Source organism: Triticum urartu, chromosome 7, assembly GCF_003073215.2.
Source record: "Triticum urartu cultivar G1812 chromosome 7, Tu2.1, whole genome shotgun sequence".
In the NCBI taxonomy this organism is placed as follows: Eukaryota; Viridiplantae; Streptophyta; class Magnoliopsida; order Poales; family Poaceae; genus Triticum; species Triticum urartu.
In genome coordinates this window covers 59,538,199-59,554,653 of record NC_053028.1, presented here as the reverse complement: position 1 = coordinate 59,554,653, position 16,455 = coordinate 59,538,199, and the positions used below count along the sequence as shown (strand labels likewise).

Here is a 16,455-nt window from a genome sequence, read left to right as displayed (position 1 = left end):
TTCATTGGAGAACAAAGCGTTATCTGATTAGATCCTTGCTTCAAACTCAACCAAATCAAGTTTCCAAAATAGATGTGGAAGAGGCAAAGGGAAGAGCGGGGTTGCTGAATTGTTTCTTAGAGCCGGACGAAACATCTATCTCTATTTACAATACCCTTACCCCCAAGAAAACTTTGTCGAAAAAGGTTTTCATCGTAATAGGGATTGCACCTCAACATGGCAGCCCTCAATTCTGCCAATTGTGTGTGAGTTGTACTCTTCTAGGCTTCCTCTTTGCCTCAAGTGATTAAACTCATCAACTACACCAACCACATTTCTTACCTCAAACCTCTCTACAATCTCTTGAATTCACTCTTGCCAAGATACTTGTCCCCTATTCACTAAGAAACTGTTGTACCAGCTTTCAGCTCTCCCCCTAAGGTGCATAGCCGAAAGTTCTACCTTGTACCAATCCGTAACTTGGTACACCGGAAAATAATGTTCACACTTTTGTATCCAAGACCTGGCCCCTTCAAATATTGGAAAATAAACTCTAGGAGGTTGATGTATCTGCTGCCCATATTGATATTGATTTTGCGGCCTTTGTTCTTGCAGGTATTGGTACGGGTCATGTTGTTGAGTTGGAAGCAGTTGGTTAATGTAAGTATATATTGGCACTTCTGGTTTCATGGAATTTCCAGCATAGGGCAAATGTATTGGTTGGGAAAATTGGATATTTGGTATTGAATTGGGTCTTGGTTGTGGTGGTGGAGGTGCAGGATTAGGTCTAATATTATCATGTTTTGAGCTGTGAGGAAGGCCATAGGTGGCTGGAAACAAGTGTTCGTGCCAAGGTTTTGAGGGGTATAGAGAGGGTTATTTTTGTGATTGGGTCTTTTAGTTGCTTTGCTACTAGAGTTCTAGGTGGTCAGGGGTTTAAAGGTCTGGAATAGGTGTGAGTGGTGGTCGTATTCAGTACCAATGGTATGGTAATTGGAGGTTCGGGTGGTTCAGGCCTAGGATAAGAGCTAGAGGCTTGTTGAGGGGTAGGCATGGTTTCAACTTCACTGGCAACAGCTAGTAGGGACATTTGTTGTGGTGTTCTAGGAAAATGAACCATATTGCCCCTAGTTGTGTTAATCGAGCTATGCTCTTCTTCAACGCTCCGCGCCTTCCAAAAAGTAGTTTTGTTGCTTGCGCTTTAATTTAGGAGTTTCAACTTAACTAGCATATGTGCATTTGGGTTGTTGGCATATGTCGGCTACATACTGGATGCTTTTCCATCATTGTTCGACTTGCACAGAAACAATGGGTCCCTTCTGGTTTATTTTTCTCCCTCCAAGTTTGTTCTTCACTGTAATGTGTGTCAACTCAACAAGAGTGAGCACACCCTTCCTGCTAGTCTTCTTCAACCTTTGTCTGTTCCATTACAACCTGGGTCTTCTATTTCAATGGATTTTATTGAGGCACTCCCCAAGTTTTATGGTTATAGCTCAATACTTGTGGTCGTGGACCATTTCACTGGCTCATTTCATTCCTCTATCTCACCCTTTTAGCTGTATACCCTATCTTGTATCCAGTAGTAAGTCTACTCTTCTTACCCCCCTCTCCTCTACCTTTTGTGGCCCATCTATTAGCTTTTTGACCATCTTTGAGTCATAGCGAGACGGCTCTATCTCTTTTCACAAGTACAGCCGTAAGTACAATTGCGGGCGTCAACGATCAGCAGTACTGAGCTACGGAAAGTATATTGAATTATAGCTACGGAAAGTCTATTGAAAGGACCTAATTATTGCTCTATATATCAATATAGTGGGGCTTCATTCATAAGATTTATAAACTTCCATAATATTTTCTCTATGGTGAAGTAATTTCATCGATAACCACTAAACGATTAAGTAGCGATGTATGCAAAGCTAGACAACAAACATTTCATAATACACTCGTTCTGCATATCTTTAGGATAAAAGATAAAACTGCGAAAAAATCCGTTTTCCTAAATAAAAAGATCAAGAAATCTATTATGTATGGTTCTTATTTCGTTGAAAACGTTTCCATGAGACTTTCTTTCATTGAAGAAGTCCATGACTTGTTCTAGGTGATATGAGGTTGAACAGGCTTTAGAAAAAAATGCAAAGAAGGGTACATGAGGGTGGAATAAAAATCAAAAAGATGACCCCTTCTTTCTTCCTGAGCATTACCGATAAATATTCATTCTTTATACGTTAGGTTGGGTTTCAGATGTATATCATTTATTATATGAAACCAAAAAGAAGAAATGACAAGAAAGTTGTATATAGATGGAGGAATAAATTATGATGTGGAAAACAAGATAGGGGTTCAAATCCTGTCATCCCTACCTATTACTTCTCCTATGGGCAGTAACGAGGGATCAATTGAGATCGATTCAAATTGGACAAAATTCAGAGTTTCATTTTTCTATATGCATGAGGTACAAAAATCATCCTTTTCTTTACTGCTTTATCTCCCGGAAAGCGCTCTTAGTTCAGTTCGGTAGAACGTGTGTCTCCAAAACCCAATGTCGTAGGTTCAAATCCTACAGAGCGTGATTCTGTTCTTGTTATGTCGAATCCAAAAAAAAAGAACTTATATAAATATAAGAAAATGAGACAGTAATGAGGTCCATATCGTCATCGTAATAAAAAGAAAGATCTGCAAGCATTCTTTATGGGAGTCGGGGCTTTCTGATTTGAAGTTGCTGGAAAAGGACCTCTGTGATCGGTTGATCATTAGTCGTTTTTTTAAGGTAAGCGGGCAGGGGTTTCTTGATCGAAACCGAACTTCAATTCCACCCAGCTCAGATTCTATGCAGCAGTGGGGAAGACCTGTTTATACTTTTATTGAGAATTCCATTTCTTCCTGCCGCACCCCAATTCTTTCCCAGTAGTTGAAAATTGATATGATATCTTGAACCCAGGGGGCTCCTATGTTCTGGGCAGAGGCATTGATGCGGGCTATTAGAATAAGGTGGTAAGGTCCAGGCATCTTCAAACCCCACATATGCCCTCTTTGATCTAGTAAGGGGAATGAAAGAAACAGGAATGTTGCACAGTAAAGTGTCAGCACTCATCCCCAAACTCCATAGGCCCCGCAATAGAAAGAGTTTACTTCGGTGCCGGAGAGCCGAAACCGCTAACCGAAACAAGACATATTCACTTTGACCACAGCCACCCGCACTTGCCTACCCGACTGGCTAATTTAGCTATTTTCTCTTCAACCTTCCTCTAACCTAAAATAGTCGTACCGCTCCCCCTTTAGAGATAGATTTCTTTATTCTCTAAGCTAGCTAAACGCCCGAAACATAATAAGCTAAGCCTCCGTCGATTTAGCCAAAGCAGGCCTGGAGAAAATAATGGGAGTCAGTGTCCCTTAAACGCCTCGTTTCCTCTTCTTTACGGTGGCTTCTTCTTAAATGAAAGAAGATCTCTGCTGCGCTTATTCCTTCAAACTCGAAAACAGTGGTTATTACGACACCAGGTGAAATAGCTGCTTTTTCTTCTCTTCCTCCCCTCGACCTATTGAAGTTGCGCTCACCCGCAGCCCTAAGCCCTACAGTTCCTTCGCTTACCGCCTAATCTTAATCTATTGCCCTGCCTCCAAGAGAAGAAATGGCACCAACCGATACAATGGCAGCTAGTTCCAGGGAAGCTGCTTCAATGGAAGTTGGATTGCCTAGTTGCTTTTGAGTTCGATTTGAACTAGTTTCCAAGCTTTTTTTTCATCCATGCCTATAAGTATAATTATCTTTTCCAATCCGAGTGTTCCATCGGACTTACTCCATTTGCTTCTAGGGTCCATTTGCTTCTAGGGATAGATAGGGCTGGAGTCGTCAGTGCTAGAATGAAATGTGAATGAGAGCATAGATTGATTGTCTTACTGCATGTACGTATAGTAACCAAATAATAATACTAAGGGTCCCTAATACTAATCTCGACATGAGAGGAACGTGTCCTCTCGGCCTTGATATATACTAACAAATATGGTTTTTTCACTCAGACATGAGAGGTGAGATCAATTATATGATGGAGACAGATGGAGGAGCAGAAAGTGAGAGATTATGGCGTGAAACACATGTAAGGTGTACAACTCTTGAGACGGATGCATCGAGGTGCCGGCCTGTGAGAACGCTCGTCATAGTGTTGCGCCATAATTTTGTGATGGGTCTTTCGTTTTAAAATTAGGAGTTTTTCGGGTCTAGTTTACCGGTCCGTCAATAAATGCGTAAGAAAAGTGAAATAGTTGATGTGATGGATGTGCCCAGTATCGATCAAACATCGGCTCGATGCAGGATTTCAATAGAACGGAAAACATCGTAAGTAGTAGAGGGATAGGTACTTATTCCCGGCCAGCGGTATCATTGCTGCTCCCCGCCTAATGCGGATCATTGTGTAATGCTTATGTGAAATCTCAATCCAAAACGGATTCGTTTCGTTGGAAAAACCAACGCCGACGTCAAGATCAGTCTCCTTTCCTTTCAAAAGTGAGCGAGCAGAGCTTACTTTTCCGTGCTACCCCATCCCATGTTACCGTTTCAAAATAACAATCCTCTCTTATTATATGCTTCATCTACCGAACCTGATTTGACACTCATTTTCATACTTTTTTTTATATTATCTCCTCTGACGAAGACGAATTGGCAGAAATTTCCTTTTTGCTGCGCGAGTGCAGTTTCTATGATCTCAATTGCCAAATGGCTCTCGAGTTTATAAATCTTATGAACGAAGCCCCACTATATTGATATATAGAGCAATAATTAGGTCCTTTCAATAGACTTTCCGTAGCTATAATTCGATAGACTTTCCGTAGCTCAGTACTGCTGATCGTTGACGCCCGCAACTGTACTTACGGCTGTACTTGTGAAAAGAGATAGAGCCGTCTCGCTATCACTCAAAGATGGTCAAAAAGCTAATAGATGGGCCACAAAAGGTAGAGGAGAGGGGGTAAGAAGAGTAGACTTACTACTGGATACAAGATAGTCTGAGTACACACAGATGTACATGTACATGACTACTCGCCATCCTATATGACTCAACAACAGAACAACACGCAAGACACTGATACGAATTTTGAAGTTGTACTAGTAGTCTAGGACTAGGAGTGAGATGCATCAAGAATAGAAACTCAACATGAGGTTTGCTGTCAGGTACATGCCTGCTGGCAAAAAGATGTCTGTTCAAGATGAAATTTGCTGCCAGTAGTAGCGTCACTACTGTGTTTGTAGACGGCATCGTTTACAATTTACCACTTTGCCAGAAGCATTGTCAGCGTTTCCAGTATTTAAGAAACTCAACTTTCAATCCTTTTGGAGTTTTGGAGGATGGGAGTCATTTGAAGGAACTAAACGAAAAGGACGGGGAGATAATGTTCCTCAATTTGGTACACTGGTTCTTTTCAAATGTAGAAATTTGACATCATTACCAGGGGAATCAACCTTCCCTAACCTCCAGTTTTTCCATATCGAGGATTGTCCAGAGTTCACATGTGCGTTGCTAGTAGTGTGGCTTTATTGACCACATTGGATCTGTGTGTCACATATGAAGACAGGGAAGCAATCTCAGCAGCGGCTAAGCATAGTTTGAGTCAAGTGCTGGTGGATGGCAATGAAGATTCTAATCATCTTTGAGTCATCTGTATTCGAGCTATTTGCTTGTTTTGTCCAGCTCGAAAGTTTGTATGCTATAAGATGCGGCACACTTGTCCACCGGCCAGAGAAAGAGTTTCAAAGCTTGGTTCTTGGGAACCTAGAGATTCGGGGTGCAATAAGCTCTAGATACGCACAACATCCTCTTGAGCCATCAACATCTTCAGAAAGGAGTCAGATCTTGCAAAACATGCAGTTTCTAGAGATAAATGGTTGTGAAAGCTTGTTAGAGATCTTCAATGCGTATGAATCTCTCAGGGCAATTCAAATCTATGAGCGTAGTAAGGTTGACTCCATATTCGGCATGAGGCTGCCGCAGCAGGGCGAGCGAGCATTGTCGGTTTCACAAGGGGCAGTGTCATCCTCATCAACTGGAGGCAAGGAAGAGCATTTCCTCTATCCATTTCTAGAATCTCAAAAACTAAAACAACGGCAGAGCTTAACGTCAGCGTTTCTCGATCTTTCCCGTCCATGAAGTCTACCCACCATGAAAGATGCAGATCCCAGTCACCCCTAAAGGATGGGCCACAAGCATATACCCATATCTCCAATTTCTCTGCATCAGAAACTGCCCTGCTATCAAGACACTCCCCACATGCCTGCAGCAGCGACTGGGCATCTTGCATAAGAACTAGATGCGCAATATGAAGGTATGGGCAAACTTCAGTTTCCTTCTCTGTTAATTAATTTGCCAAACTCCAGAAACAAAGTCACACATGTCTTATTCGTGCATGTAAAATTACTAGTTAGTGAAAAAAAAGTAGTTAAGAAAATTACAACATATATGGCATGACTAGCTAGCTAGTACAGACGAACATGTGAGCAAATATTTCTTCCACCTAAATTCCCTTTCAATATTGATGGTTCACGTTTAATTCTAACGCCAGTGTTGATACGTATGAGCAGGACATAGACTATGAAAGCCCAAGACATGGAAAAATGTCATTAGTAAGAACTAATGTGCTGTAGGTCCAAAGTACTCTCCCCAAGGACTTGCAGAACATGATGTCCGTACCAGCAGCCGACCACCGTACATGAACAAAGCTGCTGCTTTCCCTACGTTGGTGTGCCATGATTGTCGTCTGGCTGTCATTCCGACTAGCTCAGATGTACTTCTCTATGTACGAAGCTTGAACAATCATTCATGTATGTGTGATGATATTCGTTTTCGATAATGCACTTGCGTGTGGCTTCTTATTCAGAACTTGGCGAGGTCTTCCTTTTCTAAAAAAAGAACTTGGCGAGGTCTCAATTTTCCTCCTAGTGAGCTGCACTTGTGTGCGTGATCGTACGCGAAAATGAGGTCCATACAATTTTTTTATGTTAATTCCTGAGAGAAATACACAATTATGCATGAATATATTTATGTTTTGTTTTCCACATCCTGCGGCTACAGCAAAGCTGAAGCACAGACAACTGTGTTCTTTGTGTATGAGTAACGATGTAGTATGTAGCTTCTGAGCTACGAGTACACTCGATGTAGTTGTAAAGTTATCCGGCAGATGCTAATGCTATGAGTAACAGGGTAGACTTTACACAATATGCAGCTGCATCAACACCTGAGTGGTGTGGTGGCAAAACACTACAGCCAATTTTCAGAAACTATTGAGTCAATTCTGAAACTTTAGCTAACATGGATCGTTATTATAATCGAAAAAAAGAATACCTATAGATCGCTGTGTATGATTGATGTGACATTTAGGATGACCGATTGCTCATAATCCTGTAGAATCTTTTTTTTTTCGAATACCTAATCCTGTAGAATCTATAAGAACCACAACTTGATTATAATGACATATATAATTTTCACTGGCATACACATAAGACTGTAGAACCCAGTATTGAATGCTGATCACTGAAAGGTTCCATAAGCTGCATTGTTCTGTACTGGAAACTGCAAACTAGAACTTATGAAGATTGCATCTGGATCCTGGATAACTAACACTTAAACAGACCAAAAATGCTCTGCCTGACGGAATTACACTTTCCTTTACTATGGTTTACTGCTTGCGTACCTTCTAGTCCAGCCTTTGAGGTTGTGGTTCCACCTTCTTGCTCCACTGGTGCCACATCTTCTGGAGCACAGATCTGGGCGCCCGCCATCCGCTCCTCAACCTGCATATCGTCGTTGACCTCTTCTAGCACCATCAGTAACTGGTTTGGCATCTTTCTCCAGATTTATTTTGTGTTGACATAGAGTGGGACTAATGCCCTTAATATCATCAAGAGTATAATCCAATAGCAGCACCGTGCTTCTTCAGAGTTTTCAATAATTTCTCTTCTTCATGCTTTGAAAGGTTAACACTAATAATAACAGGATATATCTTCTTTTCATTAAGATAAGCATATTTAAGATTATCAGGCAAAGGTTTAAGCTCAAACACGGGATCACCCTTGGGTGGAGGAGGATCCCCTAAGATTTCAACAGGCAAGTTGTGTTTCAGAATACGTCCTTGTTTAAAGAATACATCATCTATTTCCCTTCTTTCATTCATAAACATATCATTTTCATGGTCTAGCAAATATTGTTCTAAAGGATCATTAGGAGGCACAGCAATAGAAGCAAGACCAATAATTTCATCCTTACTAGGAAATTCCTCATCACGGTGTTGTCTACGAAATTTAGAGAAGTTAAACTCGTGAGACATATTACCTAGACCAATAGTAACAACATCTTTTTCGTTGTCTATCTTAGCATTAATAGTGTTCAAGAAGGGTCTACCAAATATAATGGGACAATAGCTATCTTGTGGGGAACCAAGAACAAGAAAATCAGCAGGATATTTAGTTTTCCCACACAAAACTTCAACATCTCTAACAATCCCAATTTGTGAAATAGTATCTCTATTGGCAAGTTTAATTGTGACATCAATTTCTTCTAACTCAGCAGGTGTAATATCATGCATAATTTCTTGATATAAAGAAATAGGTATTGCACTAGCACTAGCACTCATATCACATAAGCCATGATAACAATGATCTCCTATTTTAACAGAAATAACAGGCATGCCTATAACAGGTCTAGGTTTATCTTTAGCATCAGGCTTGGCAATTCTAGCAGTTTCATTGCAGAAGTAAATAACATGCCCATCAATATTATCAGCCAACAGATCCTTAACAATAGCAATATTAGGTTCAACTTTAACTTGTTCAGGCGTGTATACGTTTTAATATTACTTTTGTTGACAACAGTTGAAGCTTTAGCAAGATCCTTTATCCTAACAGGGAAAGATGGTTTCTCAACATAAGCAGTAGGAACAATAGGATCATTATAAGTGATAGTCTTTTCTTCAACTTTAATAGGTGCAACTACTTTCACTTCTATGGGAGGATTATATTTAAACCACTTCTCCTTAGGGAGATCAACGTGAGCAGCAAAAGATTCACAAAAAGAAGCTACTATCTCAGAGTCAAGTCCATATTTAGTGCTAAATTTACAGAAAGCATCGGTATCCATAAAAGATTTAACACAATCAAACTTAGGTGTTATACCTGACTCTTTATCTTTGTCGAGATCCCAATCTTCAGAGTTGAGTTTAATTCTTTCCAATAAATTCCATTTGAATTCAATAGTCTTCATCATAAAGGAACCAGTACAAGAAGTATCGAGCATGGAGTGATTGTTGTCGGAAAGCCGAACATAAAAATTTGAATAATCATTTCTCTCGAGAGCTCATGATTGGGGCATGAATATAACATTGACTTAAGCCTCTCCCAAGCTTGAGCGATGCTTTCTCCTTCGCGAGGCAAAAAATTATATATGTAATTACGATCACGATGAACAAGATGCATAGGATAAAACTTCTGATGAAATTCCAATTTCAACCGTTTGTAGTCCCATGGTCCCATATCATCACATAGCCTATACCATGTCAATGCATCTCCCTTCAAAGATAAAGGGAAGACCTTCTTCTTGATAACATCATCGGGCATACCTGCAAGCTTAAATAATGCACAAACTTCATCCACATAGATTAGGTGTAAATCGGGATGCAATGTTCCATCTCCTGCAAAAGGATTAGCTAGCAGTTTCTCTATCATACCCGAAGGAATTTCAAAGTAAAAAATTTCATTTTCAGTAGGTTCAATAGGTTGAGGAGCAACTCTTTGGTTTACTGGTCGGAGTGAAGATAGCCCGAACAAGCCCCTTAGAGGATTACTTTCCATAGTAACAAGTGACAGTAAATTTCAGCACACTATATAAATTTTTCCTTACCAAATTCCACCTACCAGAGGCGCTTCACTCCCCGGCAACGGCGCCACATGTTAAAGAGCGATTGGAGAAACGGTTGAGCAGTTGGAAAGGCAAGTTGCTCTCCATTGGAGGGCGACTAGTTTTGATCAATTCTGTTCGCACAAACATGGTTCTCTACATGCTCTCATTTTTTCAAATTCCCAAAGGGGTTCTGCAAAGACTGGATTACTTTAGATCCAGATTCTTTTGGCAAGGAGATAGTGAAAATAAAAAGTATGGGCTAACAAAATGGAGTGTGGTTTGTCGACCAAAAGACCAGGGAGGTTTAGGTGTTCAAGACCTCCAGGTTAAGAATGATGCCTTGCTCAGTAAATGGCTGTTCAAGCTACTTACCGAGGATGGTGTTTGGCAAACCCTGTTGCGCAATAAGTATCTAGGCCAAAAAGCGTTGTCCCAGGCATATTGGAAACCTGGTGACTCATATTTTTGGTCTGGTCTGATGGCGGTAAAGAAATATCTATTCCGCTTTGGATCATTCGCGATAAAGGACGGCTCCGAGATACGTTTTGGGGAGGACATGTGGCTAGGAAACACCACTCTTCAGGAACAATATCCGGCCTTGTACCGAGTTGTACGCGATAAGAATGATACTCTTGCGCACGTGCTCAGCTCCTCCCCGCTAAATGTATCATTTAGGAGGGATTTGGTTGGCCTCCGCTTTGCGTCATGGCAACATCTTCTATCCCGTTTGGATTCGGTTAACTTGACACAAGGGAGGGATGTGTTTCGCTGGAATCTCACTACATCTGGGTCCTACACAGTTGCTCTATGTACCGTGCACTCTCGCACTCAGAGGTTCCATTGAATAATAATAAACTAATATGGAAATCAAAGATGCCACTAAAAAATAAGATTTTCATGTGGTATCTTCGGAGAGGAGTTGTGCTAAAAGACACCCTCGCTCGACGCAACTGGCAAGGAAGTAAGAAATGTAGCTTCTGTACTCATGACGAGACAATTAAACACCTCTTCTTTCAGTGCAAGTTCGCGCGTTCTATATGGTCAGTCATCCAAATAGCGTCCAATTTGTATCCACCAACAAGTGCTGCCAATATATATGGTCACTGGCTTGATGGAATACCAAATACTTTTAGTACGCTAATACGGGTGGGAGCGTCTGCCTTATTATAGTCACTTTGGCTATATAGAAACGATTGTGTTTTTAATGGAAAAACCTCTTCTTCTATGCAGGTCATTTACCGTTGTACGCACTGGCTTCGTATGTGGTCTACGCTACAGCGAACGGAGTATCAATCGTTGTTCAAGGCGGTGTGTATGCGGTTGGAGCGGGTGGCCAGGGAGGTTTTTACCCAACATGGGTGCAACATAATCTCCGGATCGGTCCACCTCCTCCGTCGACATTGGCATAGTTTTGGACTCATATGGCTTTACTGTTGCCGACTTGTCTTTTTTTTACATACTTTGCTAGACTCTTCGTTAAGGCTGTGTGCATCTAACTATGCAGAGGCCGGGTGTCACTCATTATGCTTTGTATCCACTTGATGCTACATTATGAGTTAATAAAAGCGCCCTTTATCGAAAAAAGAACATCATGGTCTTGGCTGAGGCCCCTGTTCTATTCGACCGTTCGCTAGGAAATGTCAATTTCAGGGTGGAAAGAACGTCGGCAATGATAAGACATTTTTTTATTGTCTATTCACGTTGTAGAGAAGTAGTTGAGATGAGCCTGTATGAACTCCAGTCATGCAAGTAGGTGCAAGGAGTGACTGGCGATGGCTCATCGACCAACTGATGTGGGCATACTTATCTTGTGAATTGAGGATGAATTCTTCATGGAGGCGGACAAGACGCCCATGCTGCAGATAACAATATAAATATGCCGCATACAAACTTCAAGAAGCCCACATATAACTCCATCCACATACAAACTCAGATGTCAACCTGTGAGAGCCCATATACAATGCACACGAAACACCACAGTTCGGGCTTCAACTCATACTCCCAAGGCATTCCCATCTATCATACAGAGTCTCTTTTTCAGGCTGGGACCTATATTCCCGATGCATCCTATTCATAGTCTCTAATATTGAATCCCACCATGAACCACGCGGATACACCCCAATGACCATCGTCCTCGTATATCCAGGAAGGTAGTCACTCTTCTGTCCCTACTAACAATTACAACTCGACAAGAGAAGTTTATCCGGGATGGAGCACACGAAGGTCAAAAGGGAAACTGTTCAACTAGGGATGATGGAACATTGTGTAGTAGTAGCTGTGCAATTATATATTATCCGACTACACCACCATAAATAGAACATAATTAAATACAATGAAAGTTGAGCTACTAATTTTGACTTTAAGTGCAAATAATGAGTAGATCGTGGTGAACTGCCCAAGAATATACGGTACAATTATGAATGGCATTCACACCAAAGAAAACTAACGTAGACATGGCTACATGTACCACTAGCAATCTAAGAGCATCTCTACCTGATCCTCAAAACCGGTAAAAGGAGTAAAAAAATATGTTTTAGGGAGCTAAACCAGACCTAGCCGAACACTTATCTGGTTTAGCACCAAAAAAATTATATTCCTCCCATTGACCATCACTAATATTTACCGAGATGCGGCTGAATCTGAGGATAAAAATCCCCCCCCACCAGTGCCGCTCTCCTCTCTCTCTCTCTCTCTCTCTCTCTCTCTCTCTCTCTCTCTCTCTCGCACCACATTGACCTGGCACACCAGCACCGCAGCCACCACGCTCCCCCGCCAGCACTTTCAATAGACCGGCATTGCCCCCGAAATTGCGGGATCCAGCCGTCTGAGGTCCCCGCCGCCACTTAGAAGCATGGACACGCATCGTGCTGCGCAACCAACCCAAGGACGTGGCAGCGCAGCCTCCTCCCACTGCTTCATCAACATGCCGCCACCTAAGAAGAAGAACCGTGACGTGCGGCAGTGGCTGTGGGGAATGCGGGTGTCAGAAATCAAGGATAGGGACACGATCCAACGCTACTTGTTTGTCTCCTTCCAAACGGAGAAGCTAGCCGTGAGGGCGTACAATGTGAAGGCAGTGGGTCTCTATGGCAACTTGACGAATATCAACTTCCCCCTCAGCAACCGGGAGGTCCTGGAGTTCGTCACCATTGACCCTCGAGTGGTCTCCCGTGGCGAGGAGCTGGAGAATCGGGAGGCCTTCAAGCGGCTCGATGTGGCGCACACCCATGAGGAGTACCTAGCCAAGCTTTGCTGGAATCATCAAGGGTTTGTCACCAAGGACTCTTGATTTCTCGAGTAATACAAGAAGGGGGCTATTGACGAGGTGGGGCTATCTGGTGGGGAGGTCATCATCCTTTGCTCCAGCGACTCTGGCTCCTCTGTCTGATTGAACACATTCAAATCCATTTTGCCAGAAGGGCTTCTCCATCCAGAGCTAGGCTGTAGCAGAGTATTTTTGACATAGAAATTTGCAAAATACATACGGATCTGAATGTGGCAGACCCGTTGACTAAACTTCTCTCACAAGCAAAACATGATCACACCTTAGTACTCTTTGGGTGTTAATCACATAGCGATGTGAACTAGATTACTGAATCTAGTAAACCCTTTGGGTCTTGGTCCCATGGCGATGTGAACTATGGATGTTAATCACATGATGATGTGAACTATCGATGTTAATCACATGGTGATGTGATCTAGATTATTGACTCTAGTGCAAGTGGGAGACTGAAGGAAATATGCCCTAGAGGAAATAATAAAGTTATTATTTATTTCCTTATTTCATGATAAATGTTTATTATTCATGCTAGAATTGTATTAACCGGAAACATAATACATGTGTGAAATACATAGACAAACAGAGTGTCACTAAGTATGGCCTCTACTTGACTAGCTCATTATAAAGATGGTTATGTTTCCCCTAACATAGACCAAAGAGTTGTTATTTTGATTAATGGGATACATCAATTGGATGAATGATCTGAATTGACTTGACCCATTTCCGTTAGCTATCACTTGATCGTTTAGTTTGTTGGCTTATTGCTTTCTTCATGACTTATACATGTTCCAATGACTATGAGATTATGCAACTCCCGTTTATTCAATTCTTTATACGTTAGGTGATATGAGGTTGAACAGGCTTTAGAAAAAAAGCAAAGAAGGGTACATGAGGGTGGAATAAAAATCAAAAAGATGACCCCTTCTTTCTTCCTGAGCATTACCGATAAATATTCATTCTTTATACGTTAGGTTGGGTTTCAGATGTATATCATTTATTATATGAAACCAAAAAGAAGAAATGACAAGAAAGTTGTATATAGATGGAGGAATAAATTATGATGTGGAAAACAAGGCAGGGGTTCAAATCCTGTCATCCCTACCTATTACTTCTCCTATGGGCAGTAACGAGGGATCAATTGAGATCGATTCAAATTGGACAAAATTCAGAGTTTCATTTTTCTATATGCATGCGGTACAAAAATCATCCTTTTCTTTACTGCTTTATCTCCCGGAAAGCGCTCTTAGTTCAGTTCGGTAGAACGTGTGTCTCCAAAACCCAATGTCGTAGGTTCAAATCCTACAGAGCGTGATTCTGTTCTTGTTATGTCGAATCCAAAAAAAAGAACTTATATAAATATAAGAAAATGAGACAGTAATGAGGTCCATATCGTCATCGTAATAAAAAGAAAGATCTGCAAGCATTCTTTATGGGAGTCGGGGCTTTCTGATTTGAAGTTGCTGGAAAAGGACCTCTGTGATCGGTTGATCATTAGTCGTTTTTTTAAGGTAAGTGGGCAGGGGTTTCTTGATCGAAACCGAACTTCAATTCCACCCAGCTCAGATTCTATGCAGCAGTGGGGAAGACCTGTTTATACTTTTATTGAGAATTCCATTTCTTCCTGCCGCACCCCAATTCTTTCCCAGTAGTTGAAAATTGATATGATATCTTGAACCCAGGGGGCTCCTATGTTCTGGGCAGAGGCATTGATGCGGGCTATTAGAATAAGGTGGTAAGGTCCAGGCATCTTCAAACCCCACATATGCCCTCTTTGATCTAGTAAGGGGAATGAAAGAAACAGGAATGTTGCACAGTAAAGTGTCAGCACTCATCCCCAAACTCCATAGGCCCCGCAATAGAAAGAGTTTACTTCGGTGCCGGAGAGCCGAAACCGCTAACCGAAACAAGACATATTCACTTTGACCACAGCCACCCGCACTTGCCTACCCGACTGGCTAATTTAGCTATTTTCTCTTCAACCTTCCTCTAACCTAAAATAGTCGTACCGCTCCCCCTTTAGAGATAGATTTCTTTATTCTCTAAGCTAGCTAAACGCCCGAAACATAATAAGCTAAGCCTCCGTCGATTTAGCCAAAGCAGGCCTGGAGAAAATAATGGGAGTCAGTGTCCCTTAAACGCCTCGTTTCCTCTTCTTTACGGTGGCTTCTTCTTAAATGAAAGAAGATCTCTGCTGCGCTTATTCCTTCAAACTCGAAAACAGTGGTTATTACGACACCAGGTGAAATAGCTGCTTTTTCTTCTCTTCCTCCCCTCGACCTATTGAAGTTGCGCTCACCCGCAGCCCTAAGCCCTACAGTTCCTTCGCTTACCGCCTAATCTTAATCTATTGCCCTGCCTCCAAGAGAAGAAATGGCACCAACCGATACAATGGCAGCTAGTTCCAGGGAAGCTGCTTCAATGGAAGTTGGATTGCCTAGTTGCTTTTGAGTTCGATTTGAACTAGTTTCCAAGCTTTTTTTTCATCCATGCCTATAAGTATAATTATCTTTTCCAATCCGAGTGTTCCATCGGACTTACTCCATTTGCTTCTAGGGTCCATTTGCTTCTAGGGATAGATAGGGCTGGAGTCGTCAGTGCTAGAATGAAATGTGAATGAGAGCATAGATTGATTGTCTCACTGCATGTACGTATAGTAACCGGTTAAAATAATACTAAGGGTCCTAATACTAATCTCGACATGAGAGGAACGTGTCTCTCGGCCTTGATATATACTAACAAATATGGTTTTTTTCACTCAGACATGAGAGTGAGATCAATTATATGATGGAGACAGATGGAGGCAGAAAGTGAGAGATTATAGCGTGAAACACATGTAAGGTGTACAACTCCTTGAGACGGATGCATCGAGGTGCCGGCCTGTGAGAACGCTCGTCAATAAGTGTTTGCGCCATAATTTTGTGATGGGTCTTTTCGTTTTAAAATTAGGAGTTTTTCGGGTCTAGTTACCGGTCCGTCAATAAATGGCGTAAGAAAAGTGAATAGTTGATGTGATGGATGTGCCCGGTATCGATCAAGACATCCGGCTCGATGCAGGATTTCAATAGAACAGAAAACATCGTAAGTAGTAGAGGGATAGGTACTTATTCCCGGCCAGCGGTATCATTGCTGCTCCCCGCCTAATGCGGATCATTGTGTCAATGCTTATGTGAAATCTCAATCCAAAACGGGATTTCGTTCGTTGGACAAACCACGCCGACGTCAAGATCAGTCTCCTTTCCTTTCAAAAGTGAGCGAGCAGAGCTTACTTTTCCGTGCTACCCCATCCCATGTTACCATTTCAAAATAACAATCCTCTCT

At 41.7% G+C, this 16,455-nt stretch overlaps 2 non-coding genes across 2 annotated transcripts; both read left to right on the top strand.

The window, feature by feature from the left end:
- The first annotated feature begins 2,474 nt into the window (after positions 1-2,474).
- Positions 2,475-2,548, top strand: TRNAW-CCA. The gene has a single exon. It is a non-coding gene; the product is annotated as a tRNA-Trp (tRNA).
- An 11,826-nt stretch (positions 2,549-14,374) lies between these two features.
- On the top strand, positions 14,375-14,448 carry TRNAW-CCA. The gene has a single exon. It is a non-coding gene; the product is annotated as a tRNA-Trp (tRNA).
- The last annotated feature ends 2,007 nt before the right edge of the window (positions 14,449-16,455 follow it).